General features: G+C 32.1%; 1 long non-coding RNA gene across 1 annotated transcript; it reads left to right on the top strand.

Moving 5' to 3' along the window:
• Positions 1 to 2,028: 2,028 nt before the first annotated feature.
• LOC136984301 (uncharacterized) lies at positions 2,029 to 11,694 on the top strand. The gene is made up of 4 exons (XR_010882170.1): positions 2,029 to 2,317; positions 2,396 to 2,452; positions 8,371 to 8,445; positions 11,656 to 11,694. It is a non-coding gene; the product is annotated as an uncharacterized lncRNA (long non-coding RNA).
• Positions 11,695 to 11,866: the final 172 nt, after the last annotated feature.

Genomic DNA, 11,866 nt, shown 5'->3' with positions numbered 1-11,866 from the left:
TTTAGACAAATAAAACATGTCTGAAAAAATAAGCATAATTATCTAATCCATACACAGAGTAAAAATATAAACAAGCTCCATCAGGCTCCACATTTTTACAAAGGTTTGCACTACTATAAAAAGATAGAGACTTGGTTATGGAACTCTATGTAAGATGTTTCCAATGTGTTAAGGTGCAGATTTCATTTTCTTGGACAATAATGCTCAAGATCATAAAGCTGCACTTGTCAATGACTTTCCTGACAGTGAAGATATTCATTGCATGGAATGGCCAGCTAGATCTCCAGACCTGAATGCCATAGAACATGCAAAGGATGCTCCAGAGAGATCCATTAGCTCCACCAAGAACATTCCAGGAACTTCAAGATGTTCTTGTTCAAAAATGGACTTTGCTCTCAACAGATCTGATAAACAATGTTATAACCACACAAGCATCACTGTGCAGCTTGTGTGCATGCAGGAGGCAACCAGTTACCATATTAATCATTTTCCGTGAAAAATATTTACAATAATGCTTAGTACTTTTTCTTATTATTTGTGGTTTGACATAATTTAGATAAAATTTTTGATTTTCAATGTTTTGTTTGTATGTTAGAGGTTTCATACTGTTGTGATCAGTAGTTCCTAAGATGTAGCTAAATTAATGAGTGTTCTTATTTTCTGGATATGTATGTATATTTCAGGTTTACTAAAATAAGAATTTGTTTGAAATACATATCAATATGTTATTACAAGGTTTATTTTTCAGCATGATTATAATTTAGCATTTTCAATATAAATTTTGATAATTTTTTATTGAATGCAGACTACCGATGCTCTTTGCAGCACTTCACATAGAAATATATAGTAAATACAGTAGATTAAAAACATTATAAAGAAGTCTGTAATGTTGAATTTGTTTAGTATGATTTGTGAAAAATGTTCATTGTTGAAAAAGTATTTTCATTGTATTTGTGTATATTTTAGAATATTTTAAAAAGGCTAGAGGCTTTAGAGATATGCAGATCTATGCAATGATCCATATAAAAAAATCCATCAAAGAGTTGCGTAACTTTCCCGGCAACAATATTTGAAACGGCGTATGGCGCAGTTTGTTATAAGATTTTATTTTAAAAACTTTTCACATAATTAATTAATTATAAAATGGAAAAAGCTTAATTTTAAGAGTAGGGACGAGTTTTATTTAAAGGGAAAAAATGCAAATACTAATAATGAGTAAATTTGTCAAGTTCTACCCTACTCAAGATATGATATATGACGATCCTTCATCTTCCCACCCCCTCGACCTTTAACCATTAAAATTTAATAACATCAATCCCCTAACACTTAAACTTCCCACAAAATTTTAAAAATTTCGACAAAAAGCACCAAAGCTTCAAAGTGAGCGAACAAAATCGTGTCTCACACAGACCAAACCCGAATGTTTTTTGCATTTCAAAAATGTAAAAATCTTTATAACAGCTAGGAAAGTAATACAAAAGACAGTGAAAGCATTTCCTATGCTTGGCGATCTTTCTATGAGATCATCTTCCAACTCCCAATGTTTATTTTTTAATGTATGTATCTACCGTATGTCATTTGGATTCTTATGTAGTACCATTGTACAGTATTTGATATATGCTGTAGCATCGAGGGATAAATTAATAAGTATAAGAATCCAAAAATATCTAATTAATATACATATATATATATTCTCTCGTATTAAATCAAAGGTTCAAATACTTCACGTAATATTTTTATTATTATTTTATATAGTTTTATATAGTACTGTAATTATATTTTCAAAATTACTACATAAATATAAATGCGTATACGCTTTGTGTATTTATAAAACACAAATGTATACGCATTTATATGATTATTTATTTCTTATAATTTCTTGTATATCTTCACTCTAAAGAAATGAAATGATAATTAAACAATTATCATTTCATTTTTATAGAGTGAAGATATTTCTCGAGTCGAGTAAATATTATTATTATTATCCGATTTTCTATTCAAGTTTAGTTTTGGAAACGATTTCTCAAGATTCAAAATATCCGATATAATTATTACTAATTAATTTAGTTATTTTGAGATTCGTTAAACTAATATTTTGCATGGTAACAAAATTAAGATGAGTATTGTTTCACTGTGAATTTAATGCTAAATTATATCGGCTACATTAACTGACTGCTAAATGATAAAAATCGAATAAATATATTTTAAAAAAAAGGATCAAAACCATATTCGATTATCTGAAATGGATTTTAAGACAATTTTGTGTCTACTAATAATTATTTCAATGGTGTTATTAGTGTTAAAGGTAGTCATTCTGGTAAGAAGAACTATATTCCTACGCGTAAATCTATAGATTTGTAATAAATTTACGTAAATGATGATTGTTTTATTTTAGAATCGGCGAATTAAGAAAACTGAACGTGATTTACGTTTTCAATTAACACAGCTGAAAGTAAGTCCATTTTTATATATTGATTTAGAATAATTATGTATAGAAATATCTCTAAATTATGTCACACTTTTAAGTTAAAAAGAGTTATTGGAAAACTAGCAGGTAGGCCCGACGCTGCTCGGGCAAAAGTAACGATAGCGAAGATTAAGATTATTACGTTATAGTCAAAAATGAAAAAGAGTAATTTCATCAACAAACTAAACGTTTCTAAAGAAAGGTCGAATTTAGAAGTCGAATGTTCTAATATTATTCGATTTTCACGACGTGTTCTGATTATATCGTTCGATTTTCATCGAATGTTCTAAAGAAGGAAAAGTCGAGAAAAACCGAACTAATCTGTTTAAATTTGAAAATCGAATATATTCTAACATATTACTCTCTTTTTTCCCCCTCCAGCGCCCGTAAATCGTGCACGTCGCTTTCTCTTGTTCTCCATTGTTACTTAACACTTTGGTACTTAAATTTGGTACCCTGTGTACCGAATTTCAACTTTCAACCCCTAACTGTTTTGGCTCTGCGCTGATTATTATTATTATTATTATTATTATTATCAACTCGTCTCGATTATATATATAGATATGACAAATTTCAAACAAGTTTAAGAAAACGAGTCTCGTTCTAGGATGATGCTGTATTATGATTTAAACGTTCGAATTTATAAATTCAAATTCTGTGATTAACGGATATCTTACATTAACAGAAATATTTCCTTTTCTGACGATTTTTTTAGCATTTGACGAATTGGTAAAAATAGGAAATGCTCAAATTTTTGTTTTACTTTTTCGTAAATTGTTTATTGTGACATCGTCACAATGTTGGGCTGCAATTTTTAATCATATTTTGAATTTATTTAATTTAAAATATATGATTTCCATCTCAAATTAGTAGTGTCGTTTCCCTGTAAATCATACTTTTCCTTTAACAGTAGAGTCGTGCCGGTCATCCATTAACTGCTTTCAGGGGAAAAGTTTTGATTTGAAATAACAAGACTTCCAGCATTGGAAGTTCTTTTATATTTAATCGGGGCCTCTTGCCCTTAAGGTTTCCATACCTGGTCTCGGATTAAAGACAGACGGACGACAATGTGAATTTATAGTCTACAATTGTTTTCAAATTGCAGCCCAAAAATGATTATCTAAATTAAAAGGAAATAATAAATAAGGTCGGACAAAGAGAGGAAATTTAAGTGTAGTAAAAAATGTTGAATTAATATGAATATGAATAACTCATTACCAAAATGCAAAAAGAATATATTTTTAATTTTGAATAATTATTAAATTTCGTAATTTTTTGTTTACTTGTGGCATTTTCTACATAAAGAAAATTTAGTCAAGAATTTTCATCCAATTGAATATAACCCTTCTGCATATTAAAACAAACTGGTCCTATTCGGCTAAACGTTCGGAGTTTGAATTTTTTAAATATAGTGGTGCGTCGTACTTCGAATTTGATTCGTTCCGAACGATTCCGAGACCGTTCGAAATCGAATTATTGTTCCATATCTATATACATAATCGAGACGAGTTGATAATAATAATAATAATAATCAGTGCAGAGTCCAAACGGTTAGGAGTTGAAATTTGGTACACAGTTAGGGTACGACACGAGAACGCACACTAAGAAGGGATTTTTCGAAATTCCTCCCCACGGGGGAGAGGGACAGGATTAAGGCTTAACACTTTCATCAACAATGGAAGTGTTAGGTAACAATGGAAGTGTTACGTAACTATAAGGTTTACTATAACGTAATAGTCTTAATTTTCGCTAAAACGGTTAGGAGTTGAAAGTTGAAATTTGGTACACTGTACCAAATTTAAGTACCGAAGTGTTAAGTAACGATGGAGAACAAGAGAAAGCGACGTGCAAGATTTACGGGCGCTGGAGGAAAAAAAGGAAAAGAGAGTAATATGTTAGAACATATTCGATTTTCAAATTTAAACAGATTAGTTCGGTTTTTCTCGACTTTTCTTCTTTAGAACATTCGATGAAAATCGAACGATATAATCAGAACACGTGAAAATCGAACAATATTAGAACATTCGATTTTCAAGTTCGACCTTTCTTTAGAAACGTTTAGTTTGTTGATGAAATTACTCTTTTTCTTCTGTGACTATAACGTAATAATCTTAATCTTCGCTATCGTTACTTTTGCCCGAGCAACGCCGGCCTACCTGCTAGTTAGAAATAATGGAAAGCGAATTAATCCGTTTCCAGACTCTAAACAATACAATTTCAATGCACTTAAACAGCAAATATAATGTACATTATTTAAGGTAAAAATAATACATTTAAATTTCTTAAAAATAAATTAAAACGCGAAAACTTAAATAAAATACATAAATATTGTATAATAAAATGAAAATTGCATTTACAGTATCTTAGGAGTGGTGACGTCCCGTTTCTTAAGGTCACTATGCAGTTGGCTTGACTTTCTCACAAATAATCCTTTCGGAGATAATATCACCAGCCAATTGCTTCTCATTTATTACACTAGAGATTTTTCATTTCCTTAATAACATGATCTCCTGGACGTCAACATTGCCACACCTACAACCACATTTGCTGTTTTTATTGCTTCCTTGTTAAGAATGGTGGGTAGCGTCGATTTCGGCATCTTAAACGTGACCTCCAGATCAGCCATACGTGTATCGCTTTCACGCTTTGCGATAAGTTTCTTACTCATTTCAATTGTCGATACTATATCTTTGTTTTCATGCTCTTCTTGCATGCCATGGCTAATAGATAGGGGTTATATACTGTATTTATAACTAAATATGCTAACAATAAAGCAAAAAAAAAAAAAAAACTGCACTGAAAATACAGGAGCGAGAGACGACTTGGGCATACAACACATGGCATTTTCGCAGTGAGAGCCTTTTTACTTTTCCGGCTGTTATATAGATGGAAAGTATGGGCGATTCGGCAAAAAATGATCCCTTAGATTTTTGCTTTTTTGGACTTAGGACACCTTAAAACTTCGAGAAATGCAAAAAAAAAAAAAAAATAAAACTGTATATATGGATAGTTTCTGTATGTATGGATGTTAGGGTGAGACTATACAGACGCGAGCGAGCGAGAATATGTGGCGAGAAGAGGCGAGACTCGATAAATATCAAACCCTGTCAGATATGTGCGAGAACCAGAAATTCGCTCTCGCCAGCGTTATTTCTCGCTTCTCGCCGTTTTCCTTTGCGAAAACTATATCGCTTGCAACCTCTCGCTCGCTACTAAATTCGCATCTGCATAGTCGCACTCTTAGTATGTATATGTAGGGGACACGATTTTGTTCACCCTGTTTGAAGCTTAATAACTCCTGTGCTTTTTGTCGAAATTTTCTGAGTTTTTGCAGGGAGGTTTGTTTATTAGAGGGGTTGATGCTATTAAATTTTGGTGGTTTAAGGTCGAGGGGTGGGAAGATAATGGGAATCGTGTATATCTCGAGTAGGGTCGGACTTAACGACGATTTTACTAGTTATTAGCATTTACAATTTTTTTATAAAACCCATCTCTACCCTCAAAGTTAAGCTTTTTTTCCATTTTATAATCGTTAAAAATATAAGTTTTAAAATAAAATATGATAACAGATGGCGCCACTAAAATTTTAAATGTTGCCGGGAAACTTGAGCAATTCGTTGTGGTTAATTTCACTGCGCGAGTAGTTCGAACGTAGAAGCATTGTTCGGACTCTAGAGCGTTTAGAGTTTGAAGTTAGAGTCCTTCGAAGTACGAGGTACAACTGTAAATTTCTTTTTATTTCGTTCAGAAATTTCCTACCAATGGCTCGGCTATAATAGCCTCCGATGAAGACGAACCCTAAATCAAAAGAAAGCATATTTGGATACACAAAATGTTGAAGAACGCAAAATAGAGGGTGAAGATCAGACTTTTTTCTAAACTAAAGATTTACTTCCCGATTGTCATCGCTATATACGGGATGAGACACGTCGAAGTCACGTACAAATTCTATTAATTTTTCAGTCCATTTTTCCAAAATATTAAAACATAATATATCTATACAATGCGAACGTGACGATTCCGGATCTCAAAATCGTTCGCACCCGCACAGACACGACAAACATTGCTTCTCAGACCAATAATTATTGGTCGGTCGCGTCGTTATCGTGAAGCGACTTTTCCGTGCCGACTACGGTTAACGGAAATATGACAATTTAAATTTAATAAAATAATTTGTCGTGTCGTTCCTTGTCTGACAGTGTGAATCAACCTTAAGAATGGGCGAACCTGATTATTTTAATTCATGATAAAGTAGTTAATTAGTTGTAGGATAAATCGCGTGATCATCAGACTGACTTAGTATAAAAAGTTTAATCATTTACATGATTAATTTTTGATTGTTATACAGGGTATCCGGGAAATCGTGTTTTCCATTTTCTTGTAAAGGACATACCGAGACATACATGTCACAACACGTCTTGTATTCTACTTGTCTAGAACATTTGTATAAGCTCTATCATGAGCTGACAAGTTCGCGAGATGTTTTGCGAAGATAATCCATTGCACCCTTCAACTTTTCTGTTGTCTGGTAGTGCTGTTGACTGGCTCCTTTAACGAAGCACCATCGAAATGTCTAAAACTCATTGAATTTTTAGACCGTTATTTTTTTATGCGGATACTTGGCTCCGAAAGTGGCTTTGTCCTTCACAATAAAAGGCAAAAATAGCGACAGTGTTCACACTATTTTTATTTGTGTCGGTAGGTGTTTGGATGAACTGCTCCTAAACAGATAAATTAGCCGCGGATCGGAAGCGTCTTCCATGACCGCCAAGAACGATTTTATGACACTACACATCTCGTGGGGCTTCGAGTAGAGTCGGTAAATTCTTCAACTCTTCTGTTGTCGCTACCAGACAACAAGAATTGAAAATTGCAGTGAAAGTATATTTTTTCCCCTCACATCAGATAATCTTAGAAAACATTTCAGCGAATTTGTTGTCATGATCATGACGAAGCTCTTACGAATGCTCTAGACAAGTGTAAGTTCCGACATGTGTGAGAATCTGGTAAGCTAAACCAAAGAGTTTGGAGTTATTTAAAATTTTGTTTTATTTAACGAATCTACAAAATTTTTCATTTACTCTCGAAATCGGAGAGAAGAGAGAAATAGAACTTCCTTTCTACGTATCAGTTTCCCGAGGAAAGATTTTTATTTCCCCTGTTGATGATACATCAGTAGTGCGACTGATTTCGCGAATCCTGTCACGGGAGCAACAAATTGACTCCTGATTGGGGAAGATTGGAAAAATAAAAAGGGCAAACACTCCAGTTTCGAGGCTCTGATCCGTTGTTCGACTCAGATAGCCTGACCATCACGGATTCTCCCTCCTCCCCGCCTCTACCATGGACAAAAGAAGAAAGTAAAGATCGAAACCATCGAAATTTCGGTTAAGAGGTATTATACAATATTTTGTAAACTCTCTCTCTTCAGTACAGGTGTAATTAATCAGATTCGATAATAGTTTAGAACTTTCTAATTGTAGTTTGGATGGAGATGTTAATCTCATTTGTAATTCCCGTTCGTTATGTCATTAAATTTTGTTGTTTAGTTAAATTGTTTTGCGTGGAACTATTTTTGAAGTCGGCTGCTCTATCGACGGCTCCGCAAACCCTCCTCACTCGAACTATAGACCTTCCGTAAGGAATATAATTCGCATCGCGGGCTAAACGCGTGAAATTAATTTCAGTTTTCTGCAGTGAAATAATCTGAATAAGATGTGATGAGGAGGAAGGAAGGATTAAAAAAATGTGGCATAATTTAGAGTTATTCGTTAATTGAATTTTATTTTGTTTAATTCTTTTTGCCTCTATGTCCATACTTTTAATGATTTTCGATTACATCTTTGTCTACTTTAAACTTTGTTTATTAATAGGACTTTATTTTGTTTATTTTTAAATTTTAGTTGAGAGAAAAAACATTAAAGAAAATTGACAACGAATATCGGAATTTAAATTCTGAAGTCGAACAAGTGATGAAGGTTAGTCATAAATTATTACACATTAATAGAAGTTTGGGGATATTTTCTTGCAGCGTAAATAATATAATTTAAGTTTACTCGTCATTTAGATATTTATTTAAATTCATATAACAGATAATAAATATATAAGAACGAGAATCTTAGATATAAACATTCGTCATTTTACTATCTGATGATGAAAATTTTATTGATTATATACAATTTTACATTTGTAACAAGCAAATTTTTCTGATATAACTGTTATAAAGAAAAAAATATTAATCCAGATCAGTGAAGAACTTTAAATGACAATATTAATATATGACAAGTGAGAACTTTCCATTTGTCACACTATTTTTATTTGTATTATTATCTGTTATATATAACAGAGGGAAAGTATGGCGATCGGTCAAAAAATGACTCCCCAAGACTTTTACATTTTTGGACTCGGGACCTTGAAACGTCGAGAAATGCGAAAAATTTCGGAGGTTTTTTCTGTACGTATGAATGGACGTTAGTGTGTGGAGGGCACGATTTTGTTCATCCTGTTTGAAGCTTAATAACTCCTGTGCTTTGTGTCAAAAATTTCTGAAATTTTGCAGGGAGTTTGTGTATTAGGGGATTGATGCTATTAAAGTGGTGGGGAGATAAAGAGGTTCTCGTGTCATATCTTGAATAGGGTCTGACTTAATGACGATTTTACTAGTTATTAGCATTTAAATTTTTTATGAAATCATTCTTCCCTCAAAATTAAGCTTATTTTTAATTATTATAAAATGGCAATATGTTTTTTAAATGAAATATGATAACAGATGGCGCCACACGCAGTTTTAAATGTTGCCGGGAAAGTTAAGCAACTCGTTGTTGGATTATTTGTATTATTTTTATCATTGTTGAGCGCTCTCTTTTATACCCATTCATGTACAGGTATCCCTTGATTAACGCTGTTAATTAAACAAATGACTGTCAAAATCCGGAAGAGTCAGTCTCGAGACGGACAAAAGTACTATTGAATTATTGTATCTTATTCATTGATAAATAAATTTTAAACAATGTCACGAGTTTAGAGTTTACTGCCAACAGGAAATACGAGAAACGTAATCGCAAGTATATGTAAATGAGGTAAGCGGCAGTTGTAACGTCAATATACTGAACGTGTATAAGTTGAAGCCTGGAGATTGGCTAAAATTGACCTTTACTTCTTGCATTATATCAATAGAATCGTTGTTAATTAATCATTAATGTTTGATTGTTACTGTACATAACCTTTATTAATATCTTGATTAAAAGCTAGCATTTAACCCGTTCTTCCCAAAGGTTTTTGTTTTTATCGTTAATCATTAGTACTTCTCCTTATTCTTATTGTTATCATCTTTAGTATAATTATTATTATTATTTTTTGTAACTAGTCATCCACAAAGCAGTCAGATCCGCCCCCTGAGGTACCTGGGGATATACAGCACTGGGTGCTCGTCCCCACATTATTACAAAAAGTGGAGACCAAGAACAAAGGCCTAAATCAATCATATGGTGGACATGCTTTAATATAAGGCTTCAATAATTATGAAAACTCTAAAATAATTACGAATGTATTACGTGGGACGTTCTCTAAAAATTGAGAGAAGTAATCCTGAGAGATTCATTGGCTTCTTGTTATCTGCAAGATTTTGTACTGAATTTCTTTTTATTTCGCAAATTCTGTAGAGTTCAAATAATATTTTTAATGAAATAAGTTATAACTTGGAAGAAGTTCTTAAAATGGCGAATATTAAGAAACTTAGAAAAATCTTGTGTTTTCCTTGCATTTAAGTTTTTATCCATTCATTTTATAGAATAATTGTAGAAATATGAAAGATTTTCTTCACTTTAATAATTAATAAAAATCAGTCGAAACAAGTATTGTATTCAATACGGAAGATGGAAGATAGTTAAAGAAAAAGATAATTCAAAAATTAGTTCATTAAAATTACTACTTTTTACCAAATAATCGAACACATGAGCTTGTGTTTTTAAGCTGAAATAATAACTCATGTTAAAATATACTATGGAATCTCATAATTGGATAAACATTTACTATTTGTTTGATACATTTAATAAGTTTAATGGGCACAATAGCTTTGGTTTAGACAGTTTTTTTCTTATTTTGAGTTTTATCATACAAAATGATAAATATTTGTCAATACGAAATCAAATTAACTTGGTTAAGAGTATCTTTTTACCATAGGAAACTCTGCCGCAATACAGACCAACTCGACAGAGAAGCCAGCTTTACAGGCGATTTGCAATTAAAAATACAGTAACTGGTAGAATTCCGATTAGAAAAATTATCACGTAACTTTTCGTAAATCGTAAAATATTTTTTAAAGCATTGAACCTGTAGCAGATTTACTTGAATCCGTAAACTGTTCAAAGTGCAGGAAGCGAATCCCCTAAATATTAGATAAATACTGTAAGTTTACAAATACAGCAAAGTGGAAAACTCAGAAATGATTTTATTAGCGTGAGTATAAGCAGCGTATTTTATTCGTGATTTAAACTTAAAATACGTTCTAAATGATTTATATTTTAAACTTAATCATAATAAATAGAATTCGATTATTCGTTCAATGAATTAAATATGTGATTTTAGAATACAACAGCGAAAATATCTACCATTTCTTATCTTGCGTTATAACTGGATATTCATTGAATATTTGAACAGAAAGAAAACATCTCTTCAATACGTTCGAATATAAAACGTAAATTCGAACAAAACAAATAAAAAAAATATCACCTATTACGTGCTACTCTATAGAAATATTCTAAAATACTTTCACACACGCAAACTCTGTCGTTAATCCGGAAACAGTGGAGAGAGACACAGACGAAACACATTGTAGTGGTCAAAGTATCTTCGTTTAATCAAGGAATTAATGTACAAATAACTGTGGGGAGAACGCCCGTACGTGTCGACAGACCGCAGTCAGAAAAAAGAGCAAGTTGAAGGCAAAAGGTCATAAAATATTTTATGGTTATTGGGAAGGTCCCTCCAGTAGGTCAAATTGGTTTGCGTGGGGAGTACCGATAAACTCGCTATCAAAATAGTCATTGGCATGCAAATTTAAGTAACAGCGGCATAATTTTCGCTTTATTTTAATCGTTGTTTAAAAATATCCCCGGTTTCAGCAACATTATTTACTAGAATCGATTTATTTTTAATTCCATTAAACTTTAAATTTAATTTTTTTTAAGATGTTGCTTGAAATCTCTGCTAGAAGTATTCGTGAAAAGGTATGTATAACAATAAAGCTAATTGAAACTTTAATCTTATATTTTAACTTAAAAACTTACCTTTTCAGAATTAAGAACTTGATTACGCAAAACTGTTTGTAAGAAAATAAATTATAATAAAACAAATAAACTGTTTATAGTGCTATTAAATAATGTCTGCACGATAAAAACG

The sequence above is a fragment of the Centruroides vittatus genome, unplaced genomic scaffold (genome assembly GCF_030686945.1).
Source record: "Centruroides vittatus isolate TY-2023 unplaced genomic scaffold, ASM3068694v2 contig_912, whole genome shotgun sequence".
In the NCBI taxonomy this organism is placed as follows: Eukaryota; Metazoa; Arthropoda; class Arachnida; order Scorpiones; family Buthidae; genus Centruroides; species Centruroides vittatus.
The sequence above is the reverse complement of the archived record's forward strand: the minus strand, read 5'-3'. Positions and strand labels throughout refer to the sequence as shown.